Source organism: Cottoperca gobio, chromosome 5 (assembly GCF_900634415.1).
Source record: "Cottoperca gobio chromosome 5, fCotGob3.1, whole genome shotgun sequence".
NCBI classification, from domain to species: domain Eukaryota; kingdom Metazoa; phylum Chordata; class Actinopteri; order Perciformes; family Bovichtidae; genus Cottoperca; species Cottoperca gobio.
The window spans coordinates 21,796,119-21,812,827 of NC_041359.1; positions in this window are offsets into that span (position 1 = coordinate 21,796,119).

The following is a 16,709-nucleotide window of genomic DNA, read 5'->3' on the forward strand; positions in this document are numbered from 1 at the left end:
ATGTATTGACAATTAAAAAAAGAAGATGAAAACAAATAAATATTTAAATTTTTTGGTAAAAAAAAAAAAACCTACATTACTCAGTGTATTACGTCGTTTGCTGAAAGTTTCTTCTGATCTATGAATAATGCTGGAGATAGCATGAGTTTACTCCAGAGGTAGATTTACAGCTTAGACGGTATCAGGCCACAGCCACACAAAGACTTCCCCTCAGCGTGGCTCCCTCCCGCCTGCCTCCTGCCAAACTACTGTAATTGTCACCAGAGGATGCTGAGGCATAGGACAGTTGATTTCCTCTTTATGATCTGCTGCTAAAATGGTTAGTCAGACGTCACTTGCTTTGCTTCCCCTTGTTTTAATGAAAATGTCACGTTTTGTTATCATTAGTAAGTCTTCTGCATTCACTGATTGTGTGCTGAGAGCTGACTAGAGAGTTATCCATCACTCCCTCTATACAAGTTTAGGAGTGTTACTGTAGTGTAGAGTGTTGCTCATTTTACAAAACTTATTCTCTGTATATATTTGTTCATGTTTTACAAAATATTCAACCTGAGCCAAGCCAATACAACAATAACCAAACATGTTACATCCATACAGAGTTAGTAAAACAATGTATAATATATCTATATATATATATATATATATATATATATATATTGTTTTTATAACACTGGTATTGGAACAGTACTTGGTATCAGCCGATACGCAAGTTCAGACATCGGAATCGGGAAGGTTGGAAAAGGTATCGGACCATCTCTACATTTTACATTACTTCCTTTATCAATATGCAGGAAACTCTTTTATACTGCGTTGACCTACACTGCTGCAGTGTATGTACTTATTTGCACATCTTTACCAATGAGTAATTTGTCCGTCTATTATTAATCATAGCCTTAAGCCCAACAGTATTTGCTCAGCGACAGGCAAAATGTCATAGTCTGCATGGATATACATAAATGTAGGTCAGCATGAGCTGCACAGTCACAGTCATAAAGGAGGCGGAGAATACGTGTGCATCCTTAGTGAATCTCTGCACAAGACAATGTCATCCGGATGGCTGCGGGTCATTTGACTAATGCTGTGAAAGCTGAGGTTAAAGAGTAAGCACATATTCGGGGGGAAGAAAGTTCCCCTGGTCACTTCAATCCTATTTTCCCTGAAAACGAGTATTTTGTTCATCTTCCATCATTGTCAGAGAAAATGTCAGCCCTTATTAGTGATGACCTGCACATGTGAACATATGAGTGTGTTGCCATAAACCAGAACATTTCATCCCCAAGTCCAAGGGCAACATGAGGCCCGTCATTATCTGTGCAGATAGATTTTTGGTGATGGACAGTTCTCAATGGGGACAACAGTGTGCTTTTATATATCCTTTTATTTTCTCTCTGCACTTGGCTGGGTAATGACAATTGATTTAACAGTGGGGGGTGGAATATGAATGTGAAATATCAATCATATATAGCCTAATGGCTGAATAGCATTAGTTATTTAGTTTTCAAGACACACTCAAAACAAAGCTTTCACCTTCACCCAAGGTAACGACAAATCCATTTAGCTAAAATAAACTGCATACCACAACAAATGCAAATGCAGCACTCTTTACAAGCTGAAATAATAAAGTGAGATGATTATTATAGTTAGATGACTTCTTACAAAAACTCCATTCAGGTAGGGAATTGCGTGAACGTGTGTTTTCTTCACACACGCTTTTTTCCATGCTAAGCAGTGCGTTCAAAGCGTGGATATTGACGATGACTTTGTTGCTTTTGTGACAGTACATTACTTAGGACTGCAGATCATTTCATTCAAACTGAAAAACAATACAATTTATTTGTACAGCAATATAAAAAAACTCAGAGTTGTAAGTGCTTGAAAATCAAATAAAACAGCCGTTTCAGATAAAACATAAAACATAAGGTTACAAGATAAGGGGTAGAGAAAAAAGGATAAACACATTAAATAACAACATGCATCCATTTTCTGAACCACTTATCTTGTTTAGGGTCGCAGTGGTCTTTCTCAGCATGCATTGGGAAAGAGGAAGGCTACACTCTGGACAGGTCTCAGGTGTATCACAGGGCTAACACATCGACACATCCGCAGGGCTATTGGAGCTTTCTCTTCACCTAACCAGCATGGCTTTGGACTAAAGGAGGAAACCGAAGCATCTGGAGAAAAGAGCCTGCGGACTCAAAAAACAGGACTTTTTTCCTTTTGAGGTTATTGCCCCCGTCAAATAAAAACCCATCTAGAAAAATATGTTTGAAGCTGGTAAAATAATATTGATTCCTATGTTGCCGAGCTCCTCAGGTAGGTTCCAGCTAAATTCCAGAGGTCCTGATGGAAAAACCCCGGTTACCCCTTCGTTTAAATCTAAATGTTGGATCAGCTGGAGGATCAGAGGTTGTGCACTGGCTTATGGAGGGGTTTAATGTGTAGACAGGGGCCAGACCTAAGACGGCTTTTAGTAATGATTTTTGCTTTTGACAAGCCGGTGACATGGATACTTTTCATTTATACTCCAATAAAGAGAGTTACAGAAGTCTAAACAAGGAAAATAATGTATTTTTTAGGGTTGAAAGTACATCTGATCCTCACAATCAACAGCAGGTGTCATCTGCTTGTTGTTTTCTTCTTTTAGTTTGTTGGTCTGTGTGGGTGAGTCCCTCTGGCTATCACAACTTCAAAACATAAAACCATATTCTTCATTCTCTGTCACTCCACAAGTTCCCAAAATGACACAAACATGGCACAGAAAACCAACATAAGAAACGATCTGGTGAATTGTGATGCTTGTATAGTTTGACTGGCAAGTGTGTCTGAAAGCCAACATCTACAACAGTCACATGTTATGTAATACATTAGAGCACCATATTGGTGAGTCATGTGCATGCATGAATGTCCAACCTTCATGTTGTATAATTGTCCTTGTAGTCTGGTTCAAGCGAGCTACTTGCCACTGTCGAAAAGACCCATCACTGTACATTACATATCATCTACAGCACTTTACAGCTGTAGATGAAGATGGTAAAACATGTTTAGCCTCTTTGGATGGTTAATATTCAGGAAGCTGGACTGGATCAAATTTCAAATGAAAGCCTATTACAAAGGTTTATGAGAACATAAACCCTCTTTTCCTTCAGCAGCTTTATAGGTCACTAAAAAAAATTGTTTGTTAAATCAATAATTAAAGCGAGGAGATTGTGAGGGAGCAACATTTACTCCCTGACACCATATGTTCTTTGTTCTCTTAGTGAGGTGCTCTCTTTAAGAGGTGCACATGATCAGTGCTCCACCAGATGTTGGAAATGTGGACCTTACGAAGTGTGATTTGTGGGAGAGATGAAGGCATGGCTTCTTTTTTCTTTATATTATGCTTTCCATCTTGTCCAAATCTAATAATATATGTAGTATTCATGTAATATTGAAGATTAATTGTGCAGTTAAACCTCAAGTGCAACACATAATGTAGTCAGCTGCTTTAGTTTGTAGTATTTTGTCTGACCCTTGCTATGTGTAGGTGGTTTTGGCTACGGGGTATTTACAGTTGGTGTTTGCTTCCTCAAGGTTTATGTCAGTTGGCTGAGGGAACCCCTCTCTGTCTTTGTATTTCTCTTTTTTCAAGCAATCATAGTTTTGCTCAGTGAAGGATATATATATATAAGTACAATGAAATACTGCTGGCCCAACAATCTTATCAAAAGGTTTTTAAATCCATTCCCAACACAAGGTTTTGGCGATTAACTACAATGAAGCACTGGGTATTACAGGGGTCATACCTGGGGCCCTCAAGGTTTGAGATTGTCAAACCACTAACCAACATTCCTCCTTTTTAGGTATGTTGGTACAGAGAAATAAAATATTCTTAAAGCTGTACCTACTCTTAGTTTTGTGGTCTATTTAAAGTGCCTATAGACCTCACTTAGAGGTCACTGGTGACTCCTCTATAACTCATTTGCAGACAGTGTAGCAGACAATTGATTTGACGCTGTCTCTGTTACTACATTTGAGGTTGCCTCTACAGCATCTCTGTCACTTCAAATGAAGGAGGACATCTCACTGAGGCCTCACTATACAATGTGGAGAACATTAGTCCTGTATAGTTCTCTTGACATGCAGCTTGTGTGGATGCTGTGAAGTGCATTGTTTTACAGCTTAAGGTGCATGCGGGAAATTATTTTTACACATTGCTTACATGCAAAAATATGCATTAGAAAACCATTGTAGTGTTACTCACTCTGCTCCGCTCAGCAGAATGGTGAGGAAATAAACAATCCCAAACATGGAGAACACTGTCAACGCTACCTCTTCTGTCATAAGACACGATTACCGGTATTGTTTATTATTTTTCATTTTATTTGAATGTGTTAGGGACTATGAATAAAAAACATTAATCTCGAGAGAGAAGAAACAAATGTTTTGTAGCAGATGTAGTTACAGCGACTTTTCATTTGCAGTTCCTGAAGGTAAACAAGGACAACCATTGAAGGATTCAAGGATCAATTATTTGTCATTATGAAACACAGGGTTGCACAACAAAGTTGTAGCAAACAAACTGAACAAACACAGTATTGCATTCCTGTAGTGCATTATTTACCATTTGCATCAAAAGCAATATAAACTGCAGCAACAAAAACAATGATGAATTCTCCGGGCGGATAAAATGGCGAGAATATTTACCATTAAAAACTGGACATCAGGGAGACGTTGTCATCAACTCAGACTATGTTTAAACACTAAACATCATTGATGTAAACACATAGTCAGCCTCCTCTCGTCCGCCGGAATCTTACGCTTTGTCCTGCGGTCAAGTTGATCCGGGTGCCAGGATGGAGCCAGGTCTCCAAATATGTTGACTCAGCAGTCCCTGCTCTGCCGTTGCTGGGTCTTAATTTATCCATGTTATTTTCCTGCCACCGGACATGAGCAAGAAGCAGGCTGGGTAGTGGAATAGCCTTAGATCCTAGCTGGATTAGCTTAGCTCTCAACTCGGGGCTGAACGCCCCGGGAGGAAAGGGAGGAAAGCCAAGTTGAGAGCTGCCCTCTGTGGCCTTTTTGTCCGGCTGGTCTGGCTGGGTGGTCTGAAGATGCCGAGAGCGGTCTCAAGGTCCGCTGCACTTTATCCAATCCCAATGCTTCCTTCTCCGATGTTGAAGAGTGTATCTCTGTCATATGCCGTACATGCTCCAGAGAACAACCTGCAAATGATTGGCTTGTAGGGAAATAAATGTGAAAATGATTTATGACAGAAACGTATTACATTACATGTTGACTTTGAGAAGAACATTTAAAATGGTTGTCCTGGTCACAGAATAATGAATCCCTATTAATACAAACGTTTTGTGTGAACTTTTGTCTAGCTTCTCTACTCTACTATATTTTCTTTCTCTGTTCTGGTAACCCGGAAAAAACCCTTTTGCTTGGTGAGGAGAAAAGCCGACACTCTAACTAACGCGTTTATAGTTTACATTCAAAAGTGGCTTGATCCACTCTCACATCTCTTGGGAAGGTGCCCTTGAGAACCTGTTTCTGTGGCCTTGCACTCTCTGAGGCTCTGCCAGAGCTGTTAGATGATACCTTCCTCCCTAAGAACATTCCTCCACCTGAGCTGACATCAACCACCATCACATTTACCGTAGATGTTTTCAAAAAATGGTCTTTTCACTTAAAGGAGCCCCCTTGAAGCAACCTTTTAAAAAATAAAATGAATTATATAAAGACGAACATGTTTGATGTCATCATATGCCCCCACAACAAAAGGCTACTTTTTTGCCCTTCAAGTCCCATGCAGCATAAACATGTTTGCAGATTCTCAGATTCTCAGATAGACCATATATCACTCCATGCAGAAGTGTTCTCCCACCATCCTCCACAATTTCTTGCCCCGGTTGGATCGATGTACCTTTAAATTAATTCAGTGAGTCAGTGCAGGGTCGACAAAGTACCAAACTTGTCAAGGCCAAGAGTAACACTGACTTACTGTGTTTCTCAAAAAGAATGCTGTGCGTTTAGTCTTGTCACTCTGTAAATCACATTTGTGTTGTTTTGGACTTTGGAAATATTTGTATTTGTGAATACTAATTAGGTTGTTATGCTCTCTCTCTCATGATTGACAATTCAAACATTTAAAATGGCTCTACGGACAGGAGTTACCAAACAACAATGACTAATCACTAATATATAATAACAATGCTGTTTAAAGTCCAGTAAATGGTAACTGAGCAGCGATAACAGACTTGTTCTGCCAGTTTGACACGCTCGCCAGCACTTTGTTTTCACACTTGTGTTAAAATTGTGCATAAAATAGCATTCGGCACAGATGCTGTGAAGATAAAGGAAAAGTAATGTACAGGGTATGGCACTCTTTTCTGTTTCACATGAATGAGCATTGTGTTGTCAAAAATGTGCTGTGACTTTGGTAACAGAAATGCCATTAATGCTTGTACAATGCATTGCTATTCATGAGCAGAAGATGTTATAAGGTCATCTCAATGAAAGGGCTTGAGACTCTGAAGAGGCTACTTCAACAATGGACTTTAAAAGAGCAACGGTCTCCCTTAGCATCACTCTTTGATTAGAAATCTCATGTGCCTGCATTAATAAGAGAGTAGCTGAACAATGGACATGTCCTTTAGAAAAGGACGAGATCCTGTTTAATTAAAATAAATGGTAATCTTGCGATGAAATCACACAAGCTGCAACGCCAAATTCGGCCAGGTGCGTAGAGCGGGGGGGCCAATGGCCCACTTCTTACCCTCCTACTTCCGGCATCCTTGTTCAGACTACACCCATCTCCGAACTTGGACTTGATTTTGATCTTAATTGTGCACCTGTAAAGTTTCATGACTACATCTAGGTCCATTGTCAAAAGCTCTGACTGTGGAGGCGAGTCTGAAAGTAGTTATTAGTCTATACTGAATGTGTTAGCCCTGCGATAGACTGGTGACCCGTCCAAAACTCTCAGTGCAAGGTTAAGTGGAATTGAATTCCTTTTAGAGTATAGAAACTTGGGGGACAATGGGAGGAGGCAAAGCCTGGTCATGAGCCAAAGTTCCCCAATGAGTCCAAGTCCAATGTGCCATTTCTTGGCGTAACTTCGTGGGGCCTTGTTATCACAGAGCTAGATTCAGCTAGCGCCTGCTGACAGTAACTTCATATTTTCCTACAGAGAGTGATGGAGAGAACCGACCTTTTCCTCAGTCTCGGTCAGAAAGAAAATAATCATAAGGGGAAATACTTAATACCTACGTTAATGTATTGCCCTAAAATAAGTCCAATTTAAATACTGAGTCTTAAAACACTGGAATCAGCTTATAAACACCTTGTGAAATGTTAACTCTCATCAGGCTGCTAACATTTCCAGAAAATACAGGGAACGTGTCTCCTCAATGATAGCTATAGTCCAGTGCTGAAGCAATGCCTGATACTTGGGTGTGCCGAAGTATGATAGTAGTTTCTAATCATTCAATTGCAAGTCAGTTAAAAGTGGGTGGAAAACTGAGAAGACACAAAACCATGCAGGCGCTATGGTTATTTCACATCAGAGTGTTTTGTGTTTCTTTGTTCTCTTCTCACTGTGGAAATTGGGCTGGAACAAGGTCATGTCATGAATTAGAATGTAATGACAGTTGGTGGATTTGCTCGAGACTTTTTACTATAAAGTTTTTAGGGGATTCAAAGAATAACAACTCAGGAAAATGTGTCCTGAGTAAACTTTTGTTTGGGATTTTTTGGCGGTTATGTTCAATAAGAATTGTTAAGCTAAGGCTTCAGATAACCTTTTCGGTCAGTTATTGCTTTGGTTTGTCACGATTTCAAAAGTAATGACGTCTAATTAGTATTTTTTATTTGTGTAGGTCGGTTGTATGATTTGAAAACAACCATAATAAACTGAACTATACTGAAGGTATGTGAAGCTTGCTTTGGTGCTTCAAATGGTGCGCTATGCTGTGAGGAATTTATTTTTCTTCACGCCTCCTTTCGACTCATCTGACATTTCAGCAACGACGAGAGGAAGCAGACATGAAGACTTAGCCTTCATACATTATTAACTCCATGACAGTAGAGCGGTAGGCCTTAATGGATAGAAACTGCAGTTTTCTATACATCAATCCTTTGAGACTCTTTCAGTTGAATTGGAGCGGATTTCTCTGACATTATAATGAAACAATTTGAAGTCTGATATGTTTATGTTTATTCATGAACAAAGATCATCAAAAGTTTATTGATTTGGCAAAAATGCATCAGCAAACAGTAGAGTATAATGCCTGTTTTGGGCTAAAAAATACATGTGATCAAACCCTAAACACAGCTTACATCAAAATGAATTTAACTAAACTGAATATACTAATTGACATTTGCTCAAGTCCCATTTCCCTCATCTATGTCTATGTATGACAACATTTGGGAGATCTCAGTCCCGGATGTATGCGAATCAAAAGCAATCCCACACCTCACAATGGTTCCCAGAATAGAGATAACAAATGACAGAATAATTAGATGAGATGTTTTGTTGAAGGTTGCCAAGCATTACCATCATAATAGAAATGTAATGAGTAATAACACCTAAAAATGGAGGCTGTCACTAGGGTTAGCGACATTCTAATTTTCTTTTTTTTTAACACCACCGTTTAGCCAATTTGTGGTGTTGTAAGGCTCGCCGTGGCTTTAAATGAGTCTTTATAGCTTTGTCGAATGAAATCATGTGAACCGCCTATCTGGGTATTTTCGTACGTGCTGGAATTATGGGTTTATTGAAGCTGTATAATTGCATTTTATTGTTTCTTTCTTTCACCTCTATCCTCTTGTGCTCATACCCCATCCGCCGTCAGTGGAAAGTCCTTTTATATTTCTATTTTCCTTCCGTACAGTAAATTTGATCTCCCTTCATTGTGCAAATCAATTTAATTCCAACTAAAACCTGGAGAGAGCAAGTGAGGGAGACTTGGCGAGAGAGAGAAAGATGAAAAAGAAAAAGATGAAAAAGAAATACAACAAAATGCTTTCAGAATGAAGCATTAGATTCTCCCTGGATCTAATTTCAATAGATTAAACCTTCCACTTTGTTTCCCGTTTTGTTTGCCTTTTTATCCATGAAGCATTCCAACTTGATTTAGGTTGACACCTGTTTTGCCCTCAAACAATTGCACTCCTCGCCCGATGTCGGAGGGTGAGAGACAGATGGAGCTTTAGGATAAACTGTCTCAGTGATTACCCTCTCTGTCTTGTACAGTAAGTCAACATTATAAATCTCAGGACAGACAGTGGAGCACTATCAGCCAACTCTAAAAGCCAATTACTTTCTCAATGACCTGGCTCATGTAATATTTACAGTGATATAGTGGGTTCTACCTTCTTCAAGTGTATAAATAAATAAAATTACTATTTACATTTTCAATATTGCTCAGTTTCAAACAAAGCTGCTATTTGACAAAAAATGTTTATACAGCACAAAGATGAAACAAAACTTTTCTTTACACTTTACATTTTAAATGATTTGTTTGTGTCCCTATTTGCAAATTGAGGATTTTGTGAAAAGATTTTAATTGTTTTGCCTTGATGTTCATTTAATGCAGATCACACATGCTCACAGTCTGGCATGTTTCCCGCTGAAGTTTCCTCTTAATTGCTGCTCTGTTCCACCTACACTCTTGACAAATGTAATTTACAATCAAGCAGTTTGTTAAGTGATGTGAAGGCAACAGGTGAGACGGATGCAGCTCCTCTCCACATGTAACCTTACGATGAGTGTACATGCTTTGATGTGTGGGTGTGCGGTCCAGTATAAGTGTGGGTGTCTGTGTTTCCATGTGTGTGTATGGAGCCCACCCCAACAAAGTGCCTTCCCCAACACACACACACATACACACACACACACACACACACACACACACACACACACACACACACACACACACACACTTAAACAGGCACACACACACACACACACACACACCATTCCATACATAAATGAAACCTTGCCATTGGCAAGGTTATTACTCCGTCATATGTGTCCTTACGATCTACCCTCTCTTCTCTACTTTTTGATGTATTCTCTCTTTGTGTGAAGGACGTCATTGCAGATACATCATAGAGGTACGTCATCTTCATGACTGTGAGAGGGTTTGTGTTTTAGAAAAATCTGATTAAAAAAACTGTAAGTGCACATGTATATCTGACATTTGGCATTCACAAATGTTTGTGGACTGAAGTTGTACAAGATTGAATGAGGTTACAATGTGTGTGGTCTGTAACCCCCCCCCAGAGTAAACCTAATTCTGATTAAAAAAATGCTTTTTTGACCTATAAAAATGGTTTGTTGTTCGGACGTAATGTACATGAAGTGTGTTTTGTGGTATTTGTGGCTTCAGTTTCAGCCAAAGAAAATGCTGCCAACTGTTTCTTGGATTTCACTTGACAAGCTTTTCAGGGATGTTTAGTGATATTTTCAGAAGTTGAATGTTGTGCTTCCTGTTGGAGGTGAGGGGCTCTATGGGATGTATCGTAAAGCTTCTTTTGATGCTATTGATGCTATTGTTTGACTTACTGTGTACATACACAGCCTTGCAAAGCTTCAGGGTCAGCTGCAGTCTGAACTAAAGGAGAAAACAGTAATTGCAGGGAGATGGTAAAATATATAATCCAACTAATTATACATACATGTCGTACTTTAAAATCAACACTTCAAAACAAACATTACCGGTACATACATTGTTAGCTTTGTCTCAATTGAATTAGTCATTTGTCTCTATTGGGAGACAAATGACTAATTCACCTCCCACCTGGCTGCTCGTGGTGTTGCTAAAATGCTGCTCAAGAAGAATGAAGGCTTACGACAGACATGTTCAGTGACTAATTACTGTGGATTATATATTTCACATATAGCAATAAACACACTTTAGTATTTATAGAACGTTCACTAATTGTGCCAATTAATAAAGACATTACATTATTCCGTCTTGAATACATGGGTACATTTCTAAATGTGTTTTTAATGCAAATACTTTTTACAATTGTAACCTGGCCACTGGGAAAATGCAATAATGCAGGACAACATTATCCATCAAAGCAAATACTATCTTCAGAGCCACATCGTTTGGCTGTTCATTAAGTTCCCATCAGATAATCACCATCTGCAGAATGAATAAACTGGTGTGATGTCCATTTACTGTCGCTGTTGATGGCGAATAAATCAATCCATCTAATTCCATCAAGACCAGAAGACATCATCGTATCAATCTGTAGATGGATGATAGCATCATATGTCACGAAACATGATGTCCTTCATAGCAACAGGGTCAACCCCACCACTTCTCTCAGCGTGGATGTTCATCTCTATTAAAAAAAAAGTTACTCAGCTTCATCTCAATAGTAGACTCTTAAACACATTCTGAAGGAGGACTGCAAGACTGGGCGAGCGTAGTCAAAGTTTCTCTCAGACATTTATGGGTCAAACAAATGGTTAAATATGTTGATCAGATATATTGTGTCTGAATCAGGCCGAATAGGTGAACAAAACATTTTAAGCAATGTTTTCATAAAATTGCAGCTCCATTGCGGCCATTTTTATCTCACATTAATCATGTAAATGGATCATAATGTCAAAGTAAACACAGTTGCGCACTCATTGCTCAGTGAAGAATTATGTTGTTGCTTCTGCTTTATACCGCCAGTCCTCGACAACATCTGCATAATGCCTCAATACAATGCTGATGTTAACAAAACAATGCAGAACAAGGACAGTTTTAACGGCCTACTTTTCACACAGCCGGCTGACCCAACAGGTGGACCCAAGGGTGTCATTTTCAATTCAACTTTTGGAGGAAACAGCTGCTTAGAACTGTTCACTGCTACTGTAATTACAGTCTTCACAAGTGAAGTGTCTTCTTAGCTTAATAGTTTTAATTAAATAATACACTCCATGTACTCAAACCTATTGCTGCTTGACATGAATTCTGACAAGAGCAGTGCATTGAGAAGTGGGATGATGGCTGCTGCTAAATTCAGATAAAGAAACACAAAAAAAAACAATCAACTTCCAACTACAGTAATGGTGCTTTTATATCAGCTCTCACACATAAAATAAAGTCGAGATGAGACCATTAGTTTGATTTATACTCATCAATAAGTCAGAATTGAAAATCAAATTCATCAATAATCTGAATGAACATGGTGTATGACCTGCAGAGTCTACAGTGACAGTGACACTTGACAGGGTTATTCAACAAACACAGGGTTTATTTGATATAATTAGATGGAATACATTACACCAGTGGCTATACAGGCTGAATACAAAAAAAAAGCATGTGGCCACCACTAAGATTAGTCTATTTGTGAAGACAAGAACTCCAGTCTTTATTGTTGTTCAAGCTCTTCCAGGACAGTAGCCTGCCCGCAACACTCAAGCCTGGATGTGGCTGAAGAGCCCTTAGAGACGCTGCTGTTCATATCGCTGTCTTGTGCACTAACATGACAGAGTACTGGCAGCACCATGAACATGTTTTTTCTCTCAAAGGGTAAATGTCCATGTTGCTGATGTCGGCTGTCTGGAAATGGCAGTGGTGTTTCCCCACAGCCCTTGGACAAGATGATGCTTCGCTCTCGCCCTGGCCTAGACACTAGTGGTGATGGGTCCTGTAGAGGTCAGTGCACTCAGCACTTGAGCTCCGGCCATTGGAATGGAAGATCTGTATTTTAGAACCTCCATTAAACTGCTGAGTGCATCTAGATAACCACTTAGTATGTCTTGCTGTGCAGAGAGTATGAGAGAACTTTTGTTCTCCTACCGTTTCTTTTTTTAGGGTAGTCTTGTCTCAAAATGCATCAAGGTCTGACTAGTGTCAGTATAATGTCTGACAAGAATCACATTTTGTTTTATTTTCCCATAAAGTCAAGTCAATTTTATTTATAAAGCCCAAAATCACTAATTTGCCTGAAAGGGCTTTATTTGAGATTATGCCTTGCTGCCCTTAATTTAATGGACTTTCATTCATCTTTTCACAAAATGTTGAACCGTTGCTTTAAAGCCTGTTCGTTTAGTGAAGGGAATTATTAAACAGCTCTGTGTTTCCATTTGTGTGGAAATCAAAATGAACACTACTGGTTGAACAATTTCCACAGAGTTAAAAGTTTCTCTACTCCCCCAAGTTGTGCCACTCAGTCTTCGAGCGTTAGAGGCTGGTGCCATCATGTATATTGATATTTGATTAACAGCGTCCTGTTGCTGTTGCCACTCTGTACCTCACTGTAATGACATCTGCACCACAGATATAAGAAGCTTTGCAGATACAGTTCCAGTGAATCCAGTATTTCCAGAAAGGTTGTAGACAAACTCATTGTTGGCTAATTTATTATTAAGAAAGTTGATTCTTTAAACCTTATACAAAAATAAAGTTTTGTGTTGTTTGTTACTTTATATTCAAACATAATGACTCTTTGCTTTGGCCATTGCAATATAAATGAACGTGATCAATCAGAGTGTTTCAGTATGCAGACAACAAAAAAGAATAGAAAGTATCGCTTTGTAAAATCTGACGTTTGATCAATCTATGTTCACTTTAAATATGAATTCTTATGGTTGAACGAGTCTGTAACCTTCTTTTATGCTGGATCAAAACAACCCATGGTTATGGAGCTTCAACTTTTCAATCCAGTGTAAATCCAACAAGGCATTTTCATTATACACACAACCAGCAATACACAGTGTTTGCCCTTTAAACTGATCGTGCGGGAAAACAGATTTGCGACACAATTAATTATCAGTGTTTGTACATCATTCTTTTTAAAAAGATTTAATGAGTAAGATGATTTTCTTCATGCACTGATAAAATTGAAAAACAGATCATTAGCCGTTGCCATGTCCAAAAAGAAAAAAGAGGTTATAATAAAATAATGAACTCAATGTTATGTAATGTAAAGACATCCTCTGAATAATTCATAATTGAGTCATGATGTCTGGAAACAGCACAAAGATACAGCACAGGCAATCAATAATATGCTTGTCAAAGCGGAAGGGTTGGTTAAATTATGGACAAGTACCAATCATTACCATGAACTGCATGCTTTATTAGCCAGATCCTCCATATCATTTCATTAACTTAAAACGTCCCTATTAGTACAAATATCAAGTGTGGTGAGGCACATATGTACGTCTTGTTGGAAAGATGTATGACCTCGATCAACTCTTCCTCTCTGTCTGAATATTATAACGTCTGCTAAGCATGCTCTGGGATTTTCAGTCTGAAATACTTTAAGCTCTGCACACATTACTTTTAATTATGGTCTGTATAGGTGACTGACCACTTACACACTGACAATACATCACTAGTTTACAACTGTTCTCATAAACTGTGAGAGAAGCTGTTGCTTTATAATGTAAATGGATTTCTTTATGGTGTGCTGATGGATCATCTGCTGCAGAGCTGGAATTCATTGCAGTATGACATCCAAGGTATAGCCAAGATTAAATCCTTTGAATAATTGCATTACACACGCTGGTATATGAAATACTGCCAAATCCATCTTTTACCGTAACAGCACCACAGAAATGTACCTCCAGCATTCGGTATCCTCATTGTTGTTTTTGTATTCACAGGGGCCTGTAATTGCCATGATAAGTGCAAATAAGTGCAATTAACAAAGCATGGTAATTGCCTCCCGTCTCTCTCCCTTGCTCTGTTTTTCTTTCTCTCTCTGTCTCTCTCTCGCTCTCTCCCTTCCCTAATGACCCTCTCATTTTGGTAGACAGATCTGCTGCAGATTAGAATCTAGGACCAGGACGACAGCAGAAATAAATAATGGTCATTAGAGCATGTTCAACCGATGCAGCATCGGGGAAGTAACTTGCTAATTTCCTGCCTACGAGAAGCCTCCATGGCTCCCCAGCTCCGATATTTTTTTATTTTTTTTTCTCCAATGAGATTTATAGATGAGTAAAAATAGGGTTGTGAATCTGATTTATCACAACAAAGCTCTTTGGCTGGATATCTTTGCCACGGTGCCCATGGTCCTCTCAGGAGAGCTTCACCTGGCATTTAGCCACCAGCCACTCTATCTCTCCCTCCCTCCCTCCCTTCCTCCCTCCCTCTTTGTGTTTTTATGGTTCTGTGGCGCAGAGCTAATTTCAGTCAATTTCTGAAAAGCACTCTGTTGTACTGCAAAATGGGTCTCCAAAGAGATCATAAGGGAGGAACTTTCTGGTTGATGGGATGTTATTTTATATTACACCATTGTTGAGTCTTACTGTTTTTGGCAACACATATTCTAACCTTCCAATATGTATAATGTCAACAAACAAGATTTCACATTATGACTAATCCTAATTTAAATATATCTTATTTTATCAGAAATCTGTACACAGTATTCTGCATGACTGGGGTCAAGTAAGAGAAATGATCAAGTGAAATGCAACCATTATGTATGTATATTGAATGGACTAAACATTAGAAACAAACTTTCCTTCAGTATAATGCAGTTCAATACAACACTTGAATGAACTATGGCCCGTACAATCCACAGAGCTATCATGGAGCTGTGCATCGCAGTGGTGTTGTATTGCATGACATTGCACAGGTGTGGTTTACATACAGGTAGAAAGAGGAACATAATGTTTCTCAAGCTATGATTGACCTGAAGCATCAGACACAGATTTGTCAACTATTTGGTGTAAACAACACAAGAGCTTCAGAAAGATGCTGAGTGTGCTCATTTAAGTTGCAAAAAAAAAAAAGTACACCTTGTGCCAGAGAGTGTGTCAACCATAAGAACGTATGTCCTGAGAGCCGTGTGGCTTACGGCCCCTGCGTGCCGCTCGCAGCTGCTGGCATGAGCTTTTACATTTGCAGTGGGATAATTACTCCATGTGTGCAGGCCTTGTGAATGTCTCTCCAAATATGAAACATCACTCTTTGTGAATGTGCCAACTGCACACACAGCTGATTGTTGGTGACTGATTGTCAGCATGGGCTATACTCAATGAATGCTCCTACGAACCCAAAGGAAACAACACTAGAAACCAATGAGACAGTCAAGGTGTGCACTATCTATTTTCTATAACGATTATTGTTGTTGTTTTTGTTTTGTTTTTACATACATCATATTTCCATGTCACACTACTTTACAGAATGTTAATGTCAAATTGCTTTGACTCAACCAGAAATCAACCTTTTTCTGTAGTTTCCACATTTCATCAGCGATGTGCAAAGGCAATATGAGGATCTTTACATCAAAGCATGTCAGGAATGCAAAAATACGTGCGTCTAGATTTGGATGGTGCACGCACATCTGCAGGAGAGATACGCAGGCACTTGAAACGCGTTTCGCCCTTTATAATTGTTTTCTCCCGTGTTCATCAGAGGAGAATACACATGTAGGAAGTGATGTCTCGAAGGTTTTACTTAATACACTATCTGCCATCGCATGGAAATGTAAAAGCTTAGATTGCAGCAGTGAGAACAGGAGGCGTAGCGCTCTTTGTGATTTATGCCAGCGAGAAAAAAGGAAAGAAATCCTGTAAAAAGTAGATTGGAGACCAGCAAACAATGCCAATCTGTTAATTGATGGTTGTGTTGTTCATGGTAATTATACAATACCGTTGTTTAAAAATGAATGTGAATGTGGTACTGACGTTAAAATGAAGCAGCATTATTATGTATGTACCTTTTTTTGTTTAATCTTTTTTTTTGGAACTAAGCTGCAAAAGTCTTTCA